The sequence below is a fragment of the Nuphar pumila genome, chromosome 6, assembly GCF_984573655.1.
Source record: "Nuphar pumila chromosome 6, dmNupPumi1.hap1.1, whole genome shotgun sequence".
Lineage (NCBI taxonomy): Eukaryota > Viridiplantae > Streptophyta > Magnoliopsida > Nymphaeales > Nymphaeaceae > Nuphar > Nuphar pumila.
In genome coordinates, this window is record NC_143254.1 from 887996 (window position 1) to 910815 (window position 22820).

Genomic DNA, 22820 nt, shown 5'->3' on the forward strand with positions numbered 1-22820 from the left:
TATATATGTGTATATGTATATGTATTACCTTATATATATATATATATATATAATATATATTAGATTACCAGGTTTGATTACATAATTTAACATGGATTAAGGCGATGAATGATGAATTAGAAGCTTTAGAAAAGGCAAAAACTTGGAAAATCCAAACATTACCTAAAAAAAGAAAAACTATAGGATGTAGATGGGTCTAAAAGATAAAAACTAAATGGGATGGGACATTTAAAAGATATAAATTTAGGCTAGTAGTCAAGGGATACAGTCAAAAATATGGGATAGACTATGACGAAACATTTGCTCCAGTCGCTCGAATGACCACTGTTAGAACCCTTATTTCTATATCATCAATTAAAAAATGGTCAATCTTTCAAATAGATGTAAAAAATGTCTTTTTAAATGATAATCTCAAAGAGGAAGTTTACATGAATCCTTTACTAGGTTTAAGTTTAGCATATGAAAAAATTCTTCGATTACGAAAAGCTTTGTATGGTTTAAAACAAACTCCCAAAGCATGGTATGATAGGTTCAGTAGTGTGATGACACAGCTTCATTTTAAATCTTGTTATACTGACACTGCGTTGTTTGTTAAGTCTTCTAATGCAAGAATGGTAATATTACTCATTTACGTAGATGATATGATTATCACAGGAGGTAACAAGCAGGGAGTTAATCATATTAAAGATGTGTTCAAAGACAATTTTGATATGACAAATCTTGGTTTTTTACAATACTTTCTTGGAATAGAAGTAGCTTACTCACCTCATAGTTATTTTTTGTCGCAGACTAAGTATGCAGCAGAGATCATAGAACGATCAGGACTCTCAAATGAAAAATGAGTTGATACTACAGAGGTCATAAATGCGAAAATGAAGAAAGATGATGGAGAACCTCCGAAGGATCCAACTCCATATAGACATGATTAGAGTTGTTTTATCTCTTTATTATTCGTCCTGATATTTCTCATATTATTTATTCTATTAGTCAATTTCAGCATGCTCCCACTACAGTACATATGAGTGTTGTAATGAGAATTATTAGATATATTAAAAATTCTATCAATTATGGATTATTTTTATCTTCTTCCTCGTTAAAAGTTACTGCATATTCTGATTCTAACTGGGGGTATGTGAATGATAAACGCTCAACCACTGGTTCATGTATTTTTGTAGGTGATTCTCTAATTTCATGGCGATGCAAGAAGCAGCATAAGGTATCGTGCTATGGCAGCAACTACGTCTGAGTTAGTATGGTTGAGACAATTATTAGAGGATTTGAGAGTTCACATTGCAGAACCCTCAAGATTATGTTGTGACAACAAGAGCGTTGTATATGGCTGATGTTATTTTATTAAGGGTATTTATGTAACATTACTGATTGTAACAGATCCTTGCTATATAGCAAAGAAAGACTCACGAGTTTTTGAATTGGGAATTGTGAGATTGCAGCCCTATTCTCTGTTTGTAACTTAGTTGCCAAAGGCGCTAGGCGGAGCCTAGGTGGTGAGGCCCTAAAAAGACTAGGTGAGGCCTAGACGGGGGCCTAGGCAGTACCCCAAATAAAAAAATAAAAAAAACATACAAAATATGTAAACAAACCACTAAAATTAATAACATGTATACAACATAAAATCAATCAACAATAAGCAACAGACAAATAATAACATGTTGTCGAACACTGTAAAGCAATTATATTACATAAAAACAATCAAATAGATAACTCATACGCTTATAGATTATAAATGAATTAAGTACACAGATATGTACATATATAATTATATATGTAATATAAACACATAATATTGTAAATTTATATATATTTATGATATATTAATATATATAATTATATACAATTACACAGAAAACATATATATGTGTGTGCAACTGCACATCAGGTAGAGAGACTACCTCGGCTAGGCCACCTAGGCAGCGCCTTGGCTCCGCCTTTTGACAACTAAGTGGAGGGGTGAAAGGAAGAAGAAGAAAAAATAAATAAAGTAAAAAAGAAAAACAAAAGAAGAACGGGAGAGAATAAAAAAAGAAAGCTTTTGGGGCAGGAGGAAGAAGAAAAAAAAAATTAAAACATAACTATGTCCCTGCGGCTTAGGCATGGACAGCCTAGGTAAAAAAATCAGGGCCCTACCACCTAAACCCATAAGCCTAGGCGGTGGCCCTAAGCCTAGCCTGGCTAGGCGCAACTAAGGTCTCCAAGTTCTGCAAAATATTACGGTATCAGAGCTATTTGCAACATATATTGCTCCTTTTAAAATATGGATGCAAACTCTTCTCAATCCATTTTGTCCTCAAATTTTCTTACTCAGCTGTCCGAAAAATTGACCAACTCCAATTTTCTGACGTGAAAACATCAAATTTTCCCTCTTATTCGGAGTCATAACCTCTCAGGTCATCTCGATGGGTCTATTTTGATTCCTCCATAATACCTTATGGAGGACCAAAAAAATGACAATGGGGTTGTATTGTCCACCACCGCAATCAAAAATCCATAATATGTTGGATGAGAAGGGATCAAGCCCTAGTTGCATACATTAGATCTACTCTATCTCAGGAGGTTCTTCTTGCTATACCTAATGACTGTACTGTTGGGCAATTATGGTCACATTTAGCGCACACTTACTAGCAGATTTTAGAGTCCAAAATTATGTTGCTAAAAAAGGAGTTTCATAACCTCAAGAAGGGAACCATAAGTATTATGAAATATCTTAATAAAGTAAAGCTTGTAAAATATCAGCTTGCTCTAGTTGGTTCAAAAGTTCAGAAGGAGATTGTGTAGCAAATTCTTCTCGGGTTAGGACCTGAATATCATGTGTTGCCCACTACTTTACAAAATCTCCAAGCATTTCCTTCTCTTGATGATACAAAGGCAAAACTTCTCAATTATGAGAACACTCTTAAAAGCTTGGCAGAGGAGACAAATGAAAGAAACTCACATGAGGTATTCTCTATTGGTATGAGTCCTGGTAGGGAGAGAGGAAGTCAAAAGGGTGGCAAAAGACGTGGTTGTGTAGGAAATCAGGGAGGTCGTGGATTATTTCCCTTGCCAAACACTCTTCAATCAATCAAAGTAGAGGTACTCCCACTTGCTACATTTGTAAGTAACCTGAACATATTAAAGTAAATTGTTGATTTAAGAATGACCGAAGGTATAATTCACAAGTGTCCTCTCATAACAAAAATCAAAATAAGACCCATACTTCTGGACAGATGGGTGAAGAACAAACTTCTAGAGGGCAAAGCACAACGAACAAGCAGTTATTGTTGGCAGTTCTCTCATGTCTTAACTCAAGCAAAATAATCAAGTGGTGTGGTACATGAAAGAATGTAGCAATCCCTAACAAGGATTGTTTCTTCAACACTCACAAAGAGGATTTACAAAACAAAGGCATTCACACAAAAGAGCTCACACTCATACACAATACCCAAAAAAAGGGTATAAATAAAATGAAGAACAAGATTTCATAAACTTGGCAGAGAACTCCCACAAGAACAAAGAATTACTTTACAAGGGGAAACAGCCCCATATTTATAGAAGGGGAGAGGAGCCTCAAGAGAGTCATTGGACTCCCAACGGCTCTATTAGAGCTGTTGGGAGCCCAACGGCTCCCTTGGAGCTGCACCTTTTTGACTTAGTCAAAAAGGTGAAGCCTAAAGGTGTCCTAAAATTGGGTTTTAAGTGAGTTCTAGTTGGGTTTAAACTAGAACTAAACTAACTAAAAGAAAGAAAAACATTACAAGGGATTACATGAGCTATCTATGAGATTACATATGAGATATGAGTTGTCTATGAGATTACATATTTTAACACCCCCCCCCCTCAAACTTACGATTGGATAACTGAAAGTTTGCCTAAGAGAAAGTGAAATCTAGGAGCAGCAAGAGGCTTGGTGAAGAAATCGGTTAGCTGATATTCTAAAAGCAACATAGGGAAGATTGATGGTGCCGTGCAAGAATTCCTCCCGAACATAATGACAATCCATTTCTATATGCTTGGTACGTTCGTGGAACGTCCGATTGCTTGCAATGTAGATAGAGCTCTTGTTGTCACAACAATGTCGATTGCTTCTGAACTTTCAACTCCCATGTCGGAAAGCAGTCGTCAAAGCCAGACTACTTCCATAGTTGTAGTAGTCATTGCTCTGTATTCAGCCTCTGTTGATGAAAGAGATACTTTCTGTTGCTTCTTACATCTCCATGAGATCAACGATTCCCCCAAGAAGACACAAAAACTTGTCGTTGAATGACGATCATTCGGATCACCTCCCCAATCTGCATCAGTATAAGCAAGAAGTTTGAGATTAGAAGAAGCAGACAAAAATAGACCCTGGGATATAGAATTTTTAATGTATCTGATAATTCACAAAACTGCTCTCATATGGACAGAGGTTGGAGCATGTTGAAATTGACTGGTTGTATGGACAGCATGTGCAATGTGAGGTCTTGTAATGGAAAGGTATGACAAAGCCCCGACAAGTTGTCTATACGGAGTTGGGTTTTCAAGAGGTTCTCCATCATCACTCTTCATCTTGACATTTACAACTACTGGAGTGTCCACATGTCTTTCATCTGAAATGTCTGACCTGACAACAATATCCCAAGCAAACTTAGATTGTGTTAGCAAATATTCTCTAGAAAAATAAGCAACTTCTATACCAAGAAAGTACCTTAAGAAACCCAAATCACTCATTTCAAAGTGAGTTTTGAGAAATTTTTTAATATTGCACAGTCCTAGTTTGTCATTGTCAGTGATGATCATGCTGACGACGTAGAGAAAGAGGATAATGATACCTGCATTGGAATTCTTAACAAACAAAGTAGTGTCAGTAAGACAAGATTGAAAACCAAAATCAAGCATCATCTTGCTAAATTTATCATACCAAGACTTCGGAGCTTGTTTAAGTCCATATAAGGCTTTATTTAGACGAAGAGTTTTTCCTTTAGGAATGTCAATTCCTGGTGGTGGATCCATGTATACTTTTTCAGTTAAACTACCATTTAGGAATGCATTCTTAACATCCATTTGATATATGGATCATTGCTTTATAGAGGCAAGGGCAATTAGGATTCTAACTGTGGTCATTCTGGCTACTGGAGCAAAGGTTTCCTCATAATCTATTTCATATTCTTGAGCGTAGCCTTTGGCAACTAATCTAGCCTTAAACCGCTCAAGACTGCCATCGCTTTTAGTCTTTACTTTGTAAACCCATCGACAACCAATAGGTTTCTTGTTAGGCGAAAGTTCTTGTATAGTCCAAGTGTTTGCCTTTTCTAAGGCTTCTAATTTCACTTGCATGGCTTTTACCCATTCCGGTTGAGTTTTGGCTATAGCATAACTGGGAGGTTCTTCATAGGAGTGAATTAAGGCTATAAAGGCTTGAAATTTTGGCGAAAAAGATTTATATGACACAAATTTCTCAGAAATTTTTGAGATCCTAGTAGATTTTCTTGTTGACATCTTGGGTTCTGATTTTACAGAGTATTTTTCAAGGGCACATGGTCTTTCTGAGTTTTCTCGTCTAGAATATTGAATGAACTCTTGGTTATCACTAATTGGTTCAATAGGAGAAATATCACTTTGATCATCTTGCTCAACGTTACATTCTTCATTCTTTGAGACTAAATCAAATAGAAAGGAATATTCATTTGTTTCTGCAGATGCTTTGGTTTCAAATGATCTTTCATTTTCTAAGAAAGATACGTTTCTTGAGACATAATCTGTTATCTCTAAAGTCAAAGCATCTATAACCCTTTTGATGACTTGCATATCCTAAGAAGACACAAGGAATAGCTCGAGAGGAAAGCTTATCATTTTTATCTGAGAATACAAAACATTTGCACCCGAATACCCTTAACTTGGAGTAATCAGAAATTTGTTTAAGAAGCTTTTCGATTGGAGAAATATTGTTTAACAACGAAGAGGGCATCCTATTGATGAGATAAACAGCAGTTAAGGCTGCTTCAGCCCAGAAAATTTTTGGTACTTGATGTGATATGAGAAGGGTTCTTGTTGTCTCAATAATGTGCATATGTTTTCTTTCAGCTAGGTCATTTTGTTGAGGAGTGTAGAGACATGACTTTTGATGTATAACTCCATATTGATTTAAATAATCTTTGAATTCCTTTGATAGGAATTCTCCCCCTGAATCGGTACGAAATTTTGAAATGTCCTCTTTAAACTGATTTTTTACCATATTATGAAAGATTTTAAAATGCGAGAAGACTTCGGATTTATGTTTAAGAAAATAAATCCAAGTGTGTCGTGTAAAGTCATCTACAAAGATAACATAATAAACAAACTCACCTTTTGATATAATTGGTGCAGGACCCCAGGCATCAGAATGAATCAACTCAAGTGGTCATGTAGAAACAAAAGTTCTTTCCGGAAAAGGTAATCTGTTCATTTTTCCAAGAATAAAATTTTCACATGTAAAAGTTTCAAAATTACAAAATTTTTCCATGTTCGGAAAGTGTTGAATCTTGGATATACAAGGATGTCCAAATCTTTTGTGCAAAAGATCCAAATCCAACTTTTGAACATTGCAACACAGTGTGTTCTTGGGAAAATCCAAAAAATCCATGTAGTACAAGCCTCCTTCTCTATGGCCTTCCCCGATCAGCTTCCCTGACTGGTGATCCTGTACTCGACAAATCACGAAAATAGAAGGAAACATTACACCCATGATCAGTTAACTGAGATACGGATAAAAGGTTTAAATTAAGTTTGGGTATACAACTAATTTTTGGAACACGAAATTTGTTTGAGTTTTGAGAAGAATTTTCAAAACATCCTATTCCCTTAATCTCAAGAGAAGTGTCGTCGGCAGTCAAAACGTTTGAACCACTTGAGTTATGATATTGAGACAATAATTCTATGTTAGGGGTCATATGAAAAGATGCACCAGAATCAAGAAGCCAAAGAGGTTTACCTGGATCGGAGATGCTTAATGAAGAGACTGCAACTCCAGCAGATGGGGAAGCTCCTTTAAGAAGTGGTTGAAGTGCCTCCACTAGCTGAGATAATAACATGCTTCCAATAGATGTTTCTTTTGTCTCTTGTTGGGCTTCAACAGTAGCAACCTTCTTTTCATAAAGCTTCTTTAACTTTTGACAGTACGTCTTGACGTGCCCAGGTTCACGACAATAATAACAAATTACTTCTTTTCTTTCCACCTTACTTCCGTATTTCTCATCATATGTTCTTCCAAAATGTGGAGGTTTATATGAACGAACATGATTCCCTGGTCTTGAAACAGCTAAAACTGAGTCATCATCATTTTTTGAGATTCTTTTCTTCAGTCGGTTTTCTTTCATACTCAATTCTTCAATTGTGTCCTCAATAGAAGGAACCTTCCCTCGATGAAAAAGAGCGGACTTGGTTGTCTCAAATTCTGGTCTTAAACCATTAATAAATTGAAAAAAATGCTCCGTATTTATTTGATTTTAGCGAAGCTCTATATCTTGTGGACAATGCCACTTTGGTTCAAGGAGAGTCAATTCTTCTCATAGCTCAGACAAGCTATTATAGTATTCTCTAATACTTTTATCTCCTTGAACCATATTGCGAATCTTTTCTTAAAGATTACATATATGGGCAACATCTTTAAGAGAATACATTCTCTTGAGATAGTCTCAAGCATCATTAGCGTGTTCAAACTTCGCAAGGCTTGAACACTTCTTTATATTCACACTAGAAATGAGCCAAGACATAATTTTGGTGTGACCCATTCTCCATTCTTTCCATTTTTTTCTCATAAGTGGAAACGGCTTTAACTTTTTCTACCTCCGAAAGAGGTATTTCTTTTCCTTCTTCTTCTTTAATGAGCATTAGTTTAGGTTCCTCATCGGTTTCATCCACTAATCCCCATAGCCCCTTTCCCCAAATGAGGTGCTTCATGATAGAAGCCCATGTTACATAGTTAGAATCATTGAGTTTTATGGGCTTAATGGTGACATTATCATTGTCATCCATTTTACAAGCTTAGGAAAGGAAGAAGGAAAGAAAAAGGAAAGAAAAAGAGAGAAATACACCACCACAAGAAGCAAAAATATCTAGTCTTCCAAGCTTCCAAGGCTCCACACAACTAGCATTTCAAAGAGGCTTCTTTCCTTTAAGAAAAACACGAATGGCATGCTTTCCAATGCACAAGAAGAACTCCGGACTGATTGCTTCTATCAACCTTGCTCTGATACCATGAAAGAATGTAGCAATCCCTAACAAGGATTGTTTCTTCAACACTCACAAAGAGGATTTACGAAACAAAGGCATTCACACAAAAGAGCTCACACTCTTACACAATACCCAAAAAAAGGGTATACATAAAATGAAGAACAAGATTTCATAAACTTGGGAGAGAACCCCTACAAGAACAAAGAATTACTTTACAAGGGGAAACAACCCCATATTTATAGAAGGGGAGAGGAGCCTCAAGGGAGTCATTGGACTCCCAACGGCTCCCTTGGAGCTGCACCTTTTTTACTCGGTCAAAAAGGCCTTTTTGACTAGTCAAAAAGGTGAAGCCTAAAGGTGTCCTAAAATTGGGTTTTAAGCTATGTCACACGGACTCGGCTAGGGAGGTGCCGCACCCGAGTCGACACGCCCCGACACGGGTGCGGACACGAGTGCGGCTTCGGACTCGGCCCAGACTCGGTCAACGCCGAGTCGGACTCGGTCAAAGAGTCGAGGCCGAGTCCATCCACATTTTGGACTCGGTCAACTTTGACCGAGTCCAAAAATGTCCATTTTTAAGACGAAAAACAAAAAAAATCAATTTTTATATAACTTTTTTTTTAAAAATATATATATAACCAGACTGCAATGCAGTTGCACAGTCACAGACTGTGCAACTGCAACTGCACAGTCTGACTCTGCACAGTCTGTGACTGTGCACAGTCTCACAGACTGCATTGCACAGTCTATGCAACTGCAGTCTATGCAACTGCAGTCTATGCAACTGCAGTCTATGCAACTGCAGTCCATTTGATTGGGGATGTGTGATCTTTAAGGGGAAGCGTGATTCCTCCAACGAAGGGTGAGCTGCCTACTAGAAAGTTGCTTCTCAGTGTTCAGGACCAATACTTTGAAATATCTTTCAATTTATCAATTTAAAGGAATATAAATACAATACAACCAGGATTTAGCCAGAGCAAAGGTAACTGAAACATGAATGTGCCCTCTTCCTGTAAGATGTATATTTTCATATGCAAGTCATATTTTCTCTACTGAAAAACTTGATATTTTTATATATTCATGTACTGATAAATGACAATGAAATTGCTAATAAATTTTTTCTGTTGCTATGTTATTGCTTCTATATATATAAACGAGTCCCCGTGTCCAAAATTTTTGAAATTGCGCCGCACCCGTGTCGCACCCGCACCCGCACCCATGTGACATAGGTTTTAAGTGAGTTCTAGTTGGGTTTAAACTAGAACTAAACTAACTAAAAGAAAGAAAAATATTACAAGGGATTACATGAGCTGTCTATGAGATTACATATGAGATATGAGTTGTCTATGAGATTACATGTTTTAACAGTACATAGATTCAGGTGTTGCTAGCCACATCACTAGAGATGAAGATAAGCTCCTAAAATTTATTTCTTATTTTGGTAATTCAAATATTATAACTGTTGATGGAACTCGCCATCCCATTTCACATATTGAAAGTGCTTTAATTCTATTGTCAAATTTTATTCCTCTTAATCTCTCCAATGTATTCTTAGTCCAAAATATCAAGAAAAATTTAGTCTCTATTTTCCAAATTAGTTGATGATTCAAATTCATGAGTTGTATTTACACCTTCATCTGTTTATGTCAAAGACCTTACAAGAAGAAGACGTTTGTTGAGGGAAAACGTGTGGGAAACATGTATGTTTTCAGAGAGGATCTATCCCAGAAGCTTGTCACTCATGTTTTGAAGCCCATGTTAGAGTCTAAGATGTCTTGTCTTTTAAATGTGTCAAATGAAAATAAGTCAATTGTATGTAATAATCGTTTGGGTCATTATAGTCATTTCTTTTTTGAAACCGATCTCTAATGGTTTAATTCCTAAGTTTAGTTATGAAACAAGAAAGGTCATTTGTCCCAATTGTCAATTATCGAAAAGTCATGTAATTCCTTTTAATGTTTTAAATAAAAGAGCTTCAAAACTTTTTGAGATTGTCTACTATGTTTGGAGTCCTTGATAGAAATCATGGGTTCCTTTCTTCATCTACAAGCAACAGCACAACATGGGGAGAGAGAACGTGGCTGCAGCAAAAATCCCTAATCAGGGTATTTAGTTTTGCTTCTGATTAAATACACACAAAAACAATAGCTAGGGTACGAAAATACCCATTACATGTTATGATAAAATTACAGCATGCCATTAATGAAACACTAATGAGCATGTGTTTAAAATGAAAGGAATTGGGTCTGGATCTTGAGATCCAGACCTTATACTGAATGACAGTATCTTTTCACCCACCCTCAAGTTGTACATGGTTTTGGACCATGAACAACTTGCCTTTTAACATCCAAAATTTGTCCTTGATAAGTCCTTTTGTAAACAAGTCAGCAACTTGATCAGCAGTTCGCACGTATTCTGGTTCAATTTCCTTCTCTTCAACCTTTTGTCTTACAAAATATTGATCAATTTCAATATGTTTGGCACGACTGTGGTAGATAGGATTGAATGACATGTTGATAGCACTTTGATTGTCACACAAGAGAATACTTTTAGAAATCGATTCTCCTACTTCTGTCAACAGGTGTCTGATCCATGTTACTTCGGCTGTAGCAGTTGCCATTGATCTATATTCAGCTTTTGTGCTCGACCTGGCTATGGCTTTTTGTTTTCTACTGCTCCAAGAGACAAGATTTAGCCCAATGAAAACGCAGTATCCTGAGACAGACCTACGTTCATCTGGATCTCCTGCCCAATCTGCATCTGTGTAAGTAAGGAGTTCATGCATGTGATGACCAGGCATACTCTTTCTGTACAGAAGACCATCTCCAATAGTACCCTTCAAATATTGAAGAATGCGTTTAACGGCTTCCATATGCTCAATATGTGGTTCATGCATGAACTGAGATACCTGATTGACAGAATAGACAATGTCCGGCCGAGTGAAGGTAAGATATTGAAGCATTCCTACTATCCTGCGATATCCTGTAGGATCCTCATACAAATCTCCATCTTGGCAACTGAGTTTCTGATGAAGTACACTGGGTGTGCTGAGGGGCTTGCAATCTGTCATACCTGCCTTGCTAAGAACATCAATGGTATACTTATGTTGAGTAAGTGTCATGCCTTCAGGAGTCCTGTCAACTTCTACTCCAAGAAAGTATCGCAGTTTACCAAGATCCTTCATCTTGAATCTATGATTCAAAAGTTCTTTAACCTGTTCAATATGTTCATTAGAGTTATCTGTAATGATAATGTCATCAACATATATCAATAACAGGGTAACTATATCTTTGCATTTGAATATGAAAAGAGAATGGTCAAGAAGAGACCGACTAAACCCATATTTTTCTACTTCAAGAGAGAAACTGTCAAACCAAGATCGAGATGCCTGTTTCAGACCATATATAGCTCTCTTTAACCTGCACACGTATTCTTTAGAGTTCCCTTCTGCATACCCAGTGGGTTGCTCCATGTATACTTCTTCCTTCAGAGTTCCATGTAGAAACGCATTCTTCACATCCAATTGGTTGAGAGTCCACTGGTGCTCAACAGCCAATGATAGTATGATGCGGATAGTTCCCATTTTCACAACTGGACTAAAGGTCTCATCATAGTCTTGTCCTTGCTCCTGTGTGAATCCTTTGGCAACCAGCATTGCCTTATATCGCTCGATAGTACCATCTGGCTTATACTTTATCTTATAGACCCATTTTGACCAAACCACATTCCGATTATGTGGTCTGGGAACAATATCCCAAGTGCCACACTCATGAAGAGCCTCCATTTCGTCGTTCATAGCTTCAAACCATCTCTTAGAATTTATTGCTTGATAAAATGTTGCTGGTTGATCTTCCTTGCCCAAAGAGGTTAAGAAAAGTTGAAAATCCATCGTGAAGTTCTCATAACTGACCCACCTATCAATAGGATGCCGAGGTCGGGTAGACCTTCTGTGAGCAGGTGATTGAGTGGAAACATAAGGAGAATTATGCTCCTGATTAAAGCTGGGAGGTATCTCCTTCTCACGTCGAGAGTAAACAATGCCTTTACACCTTTCGGGGGCCAATAGTGATTCAGACGTTACACTTTCTTGAGTTCTTTGCGCAGTAGTAGATACGTTTCCCTCGTCTCTTTGATTACATTCAGAAGAACATAGATTATCAATTCTAGAAAAGAGATCTAAGTTCAACCAAGGGTGATAAACTTCAATTTCAGGAGGAGTGCTAGCATTATGACCAAAATTTGGTCAAACACAACATTTCTGGATATTTTGATGCGCTTGCTCACGAGGTCATAGCATCTGTAGCCTTTGTAATCATCAGCATACCCCACAAAAATCTGCACTTTAAGGCCTTATCCTGAAACTTGTGTCGCATTGAACTGTCAACATGAACATAACATACACACCCGAATACACGCAAATCGTGATAATTTGGATGCACGCCATGCAAAGAGAAATAGGGTGATTTGTTCTCTAAGATGTTCATAGGCAATCGATTTATGACATAGACCGTTGTGTGAAAAGCCTCTGCCCAGAAGGTAATTGGAAGGTTACTATCATGCATCATACTCATTGCACTCTCGACAATATGGCGATGCTTCCGTTCAGCAATCCCATTCTGTTGAGGTGTATGAGGGCAAGACACTTGTCTACTTATTCCATTTGTCTGGAGGAAATTTATAAAGTCATTTGAAGAGAATTCACCCCCTCCATCACATTGGAAACAAATAATATTCTGAGAGAATTGGTTTTGAACAAAAGAATGAAAATTCTGAAATAACTTGAAGGTTTCAGATTTACTTTTCATAAAGAAGATCCATGTATATCGAGAATAGCTGTCAACAAATATGAGATAATATCTAGTGCCAGACATGGAAAGAACTGGAGTCGGGCTCCAAACATCAGAACATATAATTTCAAATGGTTTTGAAGCTCTTTTATTAATGGAATGAAAAGGAAGAACATGACTCTTACACTGAAGACAACTAGAACACTTTTTATTATCGACACTTAAGTCTAGACTTGACTTGGGAATAAGACTACTTGAAACAAGCTTATCAATAAAGTGACTACTACAATGACCCAGACGATCATGCCAAAGATTCGACTCAATACATTCAGAAAGATTAAAAACACTCTCAGGAGAAACTGAAGATGATGATGTGAGCTTCAAGATGGAATCAACAGGTTGAACACGAGAGAAAGGATTCTCTTAGAACACGTACATATTTCCTTGACGTTTTCCTTCAGCGAACGTTTTCCTCGTTTGAAGGTCCTTAACACAAACAGAAAAAGGAGTAAACTCAACTGAAGCATTAATGTCATCTACAAGTTTAGAGACAGAAACAATATTTTTCTTGATATTAGGAGCATGAATGACATTTGAAAGAGCAAGAGAATAGTTGGACATGGGGATTACAGAATTTCCAATGTGCGAAATATAGTGGTAAGACCCATCTCCAGTGACTATACTATTTCTACCAACATAAGGAACAAGATTTAGGAGCTTACCAGCATCACCAGTGACATGAGTGGCTGCACCCGAATCAACATACCAAGTACCTTGATTATTCTGTTTGATATTCAATTCAGCCAAGGCAGATAATAGCAACTCTTTGACTTCTCCACTATTCTTCAATGTATTTGTTCCCTTTCTTGTCTCTAATTGCTTTCCTCTATTTTGCGGGTTAAACCAGCAATTTGCCTTTATGTGTCCCTTTTTGTTGCAGAGAAAGCAGGTAGGTATTGTCCTTTGCCTTTGCCCATTGAGAGGAACATTGGGTGTAGGCAGTATTCCACGACTTCTTGTCCATTTCTTTCTTGACCCCCTTTGTCTCGAAAATCATACCTACCACGTCCTCGCCCATAGGCAACTTCTGTGGCAAGAACATTGTGTGCTCCAACATGTGCATGAGTATCTTCAGAAAATCCTTTCAACGTCATCTCATACTGTAAAAGCTTGGCACGAAGATCTTCAAATGTAGGTAAATCTGGCAAACACAATAAGGAAGTAACCATCATATGATAGTCCGACCCCCAACCCACTCAAAGTTTGAAGCACCATATCTTTGTCACTAACAGGGCATCCCACAATGGCCAATTGATCTGTAATAGTCTTCATTTTGTTCAAATACTCCATAATAGTCATGGAGTCCTTCCTTAGCATTTGAAACTCTTTCTTTAAAAATAATACTCTGGCCTGAGAAACTTGAGAATATGTCTGAACCAGTCGATGCCATAATTGCATTGCTGAGCAGTCATCTGGAATTGCCACAAGCACTTCCTGTGACAATGTAGAAGTGATATAGGCAACCAACGCCTGATCTCGCTTCATCCAGGATACATACTCAGGATTTCTAACATAGGTAATAGAAAGATCTCCCTCACCATTCTTTTCTTCTTGTGGTATGAATTCTGGAGGAACAGGAACAGAACCATCCAGATGTCCAGAAAGGTCCTGACTTCTTATGAATGGTATAATTTGTCTCTTCCAAGTTAGGAAATTGGAATTGTTCAGTTTCTGAGACACGAGTTGGCTGAGAAAATTTAAGGAAAGACCAGACTGAGAATGAGGGAATGAGTCCATATTCTTTTGAAGCCAAAAACAAGGAATAAGATCCAACCAAGAGAAGGAATAAGAAATAAGAAATGGCCTTACGACAAAGACCCAACCACAATTGAATTCTAGTATAGTTCAGAACATAAATTTTAATATCATAGAAGTCTAAAGACCAGACTAGTTTTTTTTTTTTTAATTGATGAACACGAGACAGAAAAACGGGACTGGGCAGTAAAGAATTTGTTCTGAATAAAATTCAATCAGTAGTAGGTACATTATTTTGAAAATAACGTGTTTTCTTTTTAGAATAATGAGAAAAGAGGCAAAACAGAGATGAAAATGAATTCAAAGATGAACAAGACAGATCTGGGCGTGCAGATCTCAATCTGATCTGACGTAGATATGACAGAAGAACAACAGGGAATGAAAGGAGGAGGAAATATGCCAACGTGACCAAATTTCAGTTTTGGATTTTGGAATAAGAGAAACACGTTGGCTTAAATAAAAAAAAGGGGAATCAAAGGGAGGTACTTGAAGAAGACAATAAGCAGATTAATGAAGTATTTCAAAAGACCAAAAAAGAAAGAGGAGAGTACGAAGAAGAGATTTCAGTCCGGACTGCAGATTTGAATACAAGAGAAATCGATAGGAAAAATGAGGAAATAGGTACCTTAGAAGGAGACAAATCAGTCATAGAAGGAATCGATCTTCAATATTGAACTTGTTGCTCTGATACCATGATAGAAATCATGGGTTCCTTTCTTCATCTACAAGCAACAACACAGCATGGGGAGAGAGAACGTGGCTACAGCAAAAATCCCTAATCATGGTATTTAGTTTTGCTTCTCTGATTAAATACACACAGATACAATAGCTAGGGTACGAAAATACCCATTACATGTTATGATAAAATTACAGCATGCCATTAATGAAACACTAATGAGCATGTGTTTAAAATGAAAGGAATTGGGTCTGGATCTTGAGATCCAGACCTTATACTGAATGACAGTATCTTTTCAGTCCTATCCTCATTTCTTCATCTTTTGGTAGTCGCTATTATGTTTCTTTTATTGATGGTTTTTCTATCTTCATGTGAATATATTTTATTAAGCATAAAACTAATCTTTCAGAAATTTCACATCTTAATCAAAAATCAATTCTCCATGCCTATTATAAACTTCCAATGTGATGGTGGTGGGGAGTATTCCTCAATTGAATTCATTGAATATCTTGAGAATAATGGAATCAATCGAAGGGTGTTTTGTCCTTACACTCCACAACATAATGGGATTGTTGAAAAGAAGCGCTGCCATATAGTTGACAGTGCCTTAGCAATGATGTATGATGGAAATGTTTCTTTTTATTTATGAAGTTTTTCATTCAGCTGTGTATGTCATAAACGAACTTCCAATGAAAAATCTAGATTACAAGTCTCCTTACTATGTATTGTTTGGTAAGCATCCAGATTATACCATTTTGCATGCATGCCCTTGTTATGTTCATGTGGATGATACATTAAGAAATAAGTTTGAACCAAAAGCTCATGTATGCAAGTTCATTGGTTATTATGATAATCACAAATGCTTTAGGTGCTATTACATCAAAGAAAAGCGGATCAGAATATCTATAAATGTTGTTTTCAAAAATATAAACCTAATGAAAGTATAGAAAGACACAAGGCTCGACTTGTTGCCAAAGGATCTACATAGGAGCATGGTTTTGATTATGATGAGAGCTTTAATCCTGTAGTCAAAATGGGGACAATTCGACTGAGAAAGTATATATAGAGTTAAAATGGCTGGTATTTGAGTCAATTAGATGTTAACAATGCATTTTGATCATGCATACATTTTACATTTTATTCATACAATTTTATGCATGATCCATGAAAAAAAATCTCATTAAAAACCCATTTTTATCATTAGTTTTAAGAAACCACATTGAAATTGAAAATCTCATAAAATTGTGTATTTTAAAGCTTGTCCTGCGTTTTTCACTGTTTAGTTTTGTTTAGAACTTTTTAATTATGAGTCTAATTAGTTTAGAAGTGATTAAGTAGTATTTTAATTGGTTTAGGAGAGGTAGTTTTATGAAACACGTTTTTCAGAAGTACTATTTGAAAATTTTTGAAAATTAATTGGAGCTTTCTGAAAAATCATGTAAACCAAATTTTTTTAATATAAATAGTTCTTTTTCAGCATGCATACACATTTTTTCCAGCCCTAGATCCTGCGCCCCTCTCTCTCTTCTCTGCCTCCCCTTCTTCCTTTCCTCCCCTTTTTCGATCGACTGGTTGCCTACTTTCTTCCTTTCTTGCTTCTTATACTTTTCACTCATTCTAAACTCCGTCGTCGTCGGTTCCTCGCATCCCCTCTGTCGGAGAGAGAGTTGAAGTCCGTTTGGGTGCAGCAAGGTAAAAACCATCTTCTTCTCTATTGTTTCAGCGTAGTTTTTAGTTTTCGTATCTCATAAATCATAGCATTGCATGTAGTTTTATTTGATTATGCATATTATGCATACTTAGCTTATTTAATCACTTCATGGTCTCAAGTAGTTATATTTTATTTAAGCAGTTCACATATTGATTTAGTTTATGTTGAGTGATAGTTAGCATATTAGGTTTAGTTAATTTAGATTCACAATACTTGAAGAATTAGTTTCTTGTAGCTTGTTTCATAATTTGTTCAGTTTGTTATTTAGTTAGTTTTGCTATTTTGTCTTTTAGTAATTTGTTTCTAGTTAGGTTAAATCTTATTTTTGTTGATTTTTAAGTGTAGATCTAGTTTAGTTTGCTTCGTTATGTTGTGTTTTGTTTTGTGATTTTTGAAGGAAAGCAATCGGACGTGCGAAGAGCCTGTTTTCATACCCTCGAAGATTCCTCTGAGGTCCTAAAAAGGCCCCTCAAGGAGCATAGTATAAACTAAATGCAAGGAGAGCATAAACACAAAGAAAGGACCTAAAGACTTGAAGCACTGAAGACTTTTCCTCTCTTTTTTTAGATTAGGATTTATTTCATTTAATTAATTTGGGGTTTGTAATAAGGCACTATTATTTTATTTGTTTAAGCCCTCTGAAGAGGTAGTACTCTCTTATTTAATTAGTTAGTTAATTAATTTTTATCTTCAAGGCAATAAAGCGTAGTTTAATTGTGTGCTTGAATACAAAGTATTTTTCATGTTCCCTGAGTTCGACCCGAACTTCACCGCTAGTGTGAACTGGCTTTTATTATTTGATGCACGGTTTGTACAAACGTTTTTATTGAAAATATCTTTTTAAAATACTCTATTGAAAAAGTTGCATCACATTTCTACATAGAGAATTAAAGGAAGATGTATATATGAAGCAACCACCTAGGTATAATGAGAATGACCCAAAAGGTTAGGTTTGCAGACTGAGAATGGTGATTTATGGTCTCAAACAGGCTTCTCGGTCATGGTTTGAAAGTTTTTCAAAAGAAATTCAAAAACATGGGCTTTACATATCACATCTGGACCATTACATGATTCTTCTTCTTATATATGTTGATGACATAATTGTCCGAGGAAGCTCTAAGAAACATATTGAAGAAATCAAAGGTGGCCTTAACACAACAGAAATATACTCTTGATCTTATGAAGAAAACAGGTATGGTTGATTACAAGCTTCTGTTAACTCCTACTCCAATTCATCATAAGCTGAGAATGGAAGATGGTGAATTATATGAGAATCTGACAGAATATTGGAGCATTGTGAGAATGTTACAATATTTAACCTTCACCGGACCCAATGTAGTTTATGCAGTTAATCAAGGATCTCAGCTTATGCATCAACCAAGAGTCACTCACATGGAAGCTATGAAGAGAATCATAAGATATCTCAAAGGCACGTTGGGAGATGGATTATATTATGAGAGGCGAAGACAAGAAGAAGATATGCTTACGGTTATGGCCTTTTCAGATGCAAATTGGGCAGAAGATTCAGATGAGAAAAAAAACAATTTTAGAATATTGTGTTTTTATTGGTAGAAATTTAGTCTCTTGGTCCAGTAGAAAACAGAAAGCAATAGCAAGATCAAGCACTAAAACGGAATACTAAGTCATGGTCGCACGATCTTCGAAATTGGCATGGATTAGGTAATTTGTTGTGTACTTGAAGTGAAAGGATTCTAAAATCAATATTGTTCTGCAACAATCAAAGTGCTATCAAAATATCTTGTAATCATGTCTATCATGGAAGGACAAAGAACATAGAGATAGATCAGCATTTTATTAGAAGTTAGATTGAAAATGGAGAATTAGGAGCTAAGATTGTTGGGACAGAAAATCAAATTGCTGGTTTGTTTATGAGAGGGTTGACAAAGCGAAGGTTTTGGTATCTTAAATCCAAGTTGTCTATGGTTATCACCACATACAACTTGAGGGAGGTTGTTGGAACATGATATATATGGTTGTTGGATCTTGTTGGGTCTGTGATTCAGATCCAAACCAGAGTGTATTTTATTGACTGATTTAATTTTCCTTATTGTCCTTTTATTGTATATGGTTGATGTTATTTTATTAAGGGCATTCATGTAACAATACTGATTGTAACTGATCCCTGTTGTATAGCAAAGAAAGACTCACGAGTTTCTGCATTGGGAATTGTGAGATTGCAGCCCTATTCTCTGTCTCTAAGTTCTGCAAAATATTAGGGGTTAGGGAAAGGGTAGGGGTTCAGACAGAAGGGTAGAATGGTTATTAGGTGGTTATGCTAAAAAAAAAAAATTAGGCAAATGACAAAAAAGCCCAGCAAAAGAATCACAAAGAAGCCATTTTGAGGGCATATAATGTCCTAAATTCGATTGTGAATGTTATTTAGGATGCAGAAACGGTTGTGCATTATAACACTGTCCTATATAGGGCAGGTATTTATAGGGTTTGAAAATCAACAACTCAAAAATTTTCATAAATTTGCAAGGCTCAAAAAATCAGTTTTTAATCGAAAAAACATGATCCAAGTGTCAACTCCAATAAATCACTATGTTGAACACATCTACAGTGTCAAATTGTGAAAAATATGGTGGAAGATAATCTAGAGTTTTAAACCCATTTTGCATGGTCCCATTACTATATATAGGGTAATAAATCTGTGCTAAATATGGCATGGTGCTAAATGAATCATTTTATTGGATTTCCGATATTTTTTTGAAATTCTGATGGTACAGATGTGTTCAGCATGATTGATTTACTAGAAATCAACACTTGGATCACTCATTTTGTATGGAAAAGGTGGTATTTGAAGCCTCGAAAATTTATGAAAATTGTAGGCCGTTGATTTTTTAAACCTTATAAAAACCTATCCACGCGTCGGAATCAAATGTTCCAAGAATTGATTCCTATAAAAAAAGCATATATATCACAGAGGTACTGTCAGGAGTTTCTGCATTGGAAATCATGAGATTGCAGCCCTATTCTCTGTCTCTAAGTTCTGCAAAATATTAGGGGTTAAGGAAAGGATAGGGGTTCAAACAGAAGGGTAGAATGGTCATTAGGTAGTTGTGTTAAAATTTTATTTTTAGGCAAATGACAAAAAACCCAGCAAAAGAATAAAAAAGAAGCCGTTTTGAGGGGCATATAATGTCCTAAATTCGATTGTTAATTGTGCATTATAAGCAACTTTCCTAGCAAATGGACCGTGCCGAATGCATCTGCAGGGTTAGATTTGCAAAAAAAACTACGAAAATTTTGATTCATACCAGCAAACATATTTGGTTGGTAAACATATTCCAGTTTCCCCATATATATAGGGCAGGTTTTTAAAGGGTTTGAAAATCAACAGCTCAAAAATTTTCATAAAGTTGTGAGGTTCAAAAAATCAGTTTTTAATTGAAAAAAAAAACATGATCCAAGTGTCAACTCCAAGAAATTGACCATGTTGAACACATCTAAAGGGTCAAATTGTGAAAAAAACGGTGGAAGCTCATTTAGAGTTTTAAACCCATTTTGCATGTTCCCATTACTATATCTATATAGGCTAATACATCCGTGCTAAATATGACATGGTGTTAAATGAATCATTTTATTGGATTTCAGGTATTTTTTTTAAATTCTGGCTGTAGAGATGTGTTGATTTACTAGAAATCAACACTTGGATCATGCATTTTGTATGGAAAAAGTGGTATTTGAAGCCTCAAAAAGTTATGAAAATTGTAGGCCATTGATTTTTTAAACCTTATAAAAACCTATCCATGCATTGGAATCAAATGCTCCAAGAATTGATTCCTATAAAAAAAACATATAGATCACATTTGTACGGTCAGAATTTCGAAAAAAAACGAAAATCCAATAGCATGTTTCCTTTATCACCGTGCCCATTTAGCATGGATATATATATATATATATGTGCTAGAAATAGAGTGAGTCTTTTGTTTTGGAAGGACATAAAAAGTTACACATTTTTAAAAAGTAATGAAGTGTACTTTAGTAATTTGAATTTGAAAAGTGAGTGATTTTTTTATCAAAAAAATGACATGCAACACGAACACTTAGCATGTGTATCCCATGTTGACCTGTGTTGGTTAACATCATGTCTTTAATTTTATCTATTTCTTTTTATGATCTTGAATATGTAGTTTTATTTGTGTTTTCTTTTAATTTTGTCATTATAGGTTGCATTTCAATTTTTAAGTCAAATTTATTGTTGATTGTTTTTAATCATAATTATTTGAAATTGTTGTTCAAGAATTTGCAAGATGATATCCGTACTTTACTGCTTTAAATCGAGAATTTTGAATACATAATCACACACACATCTCTCTCCCTCAAGTTACGAAGGCTGCGTTTGACAGCTCTAGTCGGGCTGCAGATGAACTCCATTGTGGTTAAAAGGAAGAAAAACAAACCAGGCAAAGCTACTCCATCGCCTTCTCCTCATTGTTGCTTTGCATGGCACTCCGACAGGGCATGATGCGATGATAGATGATGAGAGACTGAGGAACCTTTGAAATTGGACCAAACACGAGCACCACAGTTGTCTAACCGAACTACTGGTCTTCGGCTTCGAAATGCCTTTCTGGTACTTTCCATATATATAACATATGGACGCTTCCCTGTGTCAGTGTATCCTAGTTTTATGAAACTCATGTCATATGAAGCATGTTCATGTTGTGTTTTGTACCCATGTCTGTGTCTGTGTGACCTAGGATAGGGGCAAGTCGTCCCATCGTCAATTATAGGTTAAATTAACACACTCAGGTTCACCATAACCAAGTTCCTGTTAAAATATATGTATATATATATATATACCTGATAAGGGTAGTTTAGTCTTTTTACATAGTTGTTTTTAGAAACAACTATTTTAATTAGGTAGATTCTTTTTGTATTTTTCCTTTTTTTCTTTTTTTCTTTTTTTCTTTTTCCTTTTTAATATGCATTAGGGGTCCCAACATAGAGTTGTTGGGGGCTTCCAACGACTCCATGTGAGAGCCCCCAATGGCCTCTCACTTCTCCCCTTTTTGTGTATAAATAGGGGACTTCACCCCTTGTATTTACAATGCATTCCAAGGCTCTCTCTAATAAATATTCCATTTTTTTCATGCTTGTGTAGCCTCTTTAGGCTTTTGTATTGTCCCTTGTGGACTTCTTACTTGTATTTCTCGTATGTCTTAGTGCTTGTCCATTATTGGACTTTGTGAATGCTTGTGCATTCTTGGGTTACATTTCCACATACTTCATTTCAGTTCCCTCACTAAAGGAAAAGTAACAAATATTTAACGTGTGGTAAATGCTAATCCATATGCATCCATGCATGTAAACTACAACAGCCACATTCTCAATACAAGCAAAGACAAATACTAAAAATTTGCTAATGACAAGGTGCACAAAAACGATAATGGAACTCATAATTAATTTATGAAACTCATAACCATCGTTTTTTTTTTATTAGAAACTCATAACCGTAGTTAGCAAGACATGAAACAAAAAAAAATGTTAGATACTAATATACTATGTTATTTAAAAGGTTTTGCATTCAAAAAGATGGCTGAGAAAAACAGCATAAAAAAACAAATTGTAAAAAAATGGCAAACAATACATGCGAATTTAATTTGGTTTTGATTTTACA

The 22820-nt window shown here is 36.0% G+C and overlaps 1 protein-coding gene across 2 annotated transcripts in view; it reads right to left on the minus strand.

The window, feature by feature from the left end:
• Nucleotides 1–22820, minus strand: part of LOC149833596 (mediator of RNA polymerase II transcription subunit 33A-like) — a 78627-nt gene that overhangs the window by 43565 nt on the left and 12242 nt on the right. The window lies entirely within an intron of this gene.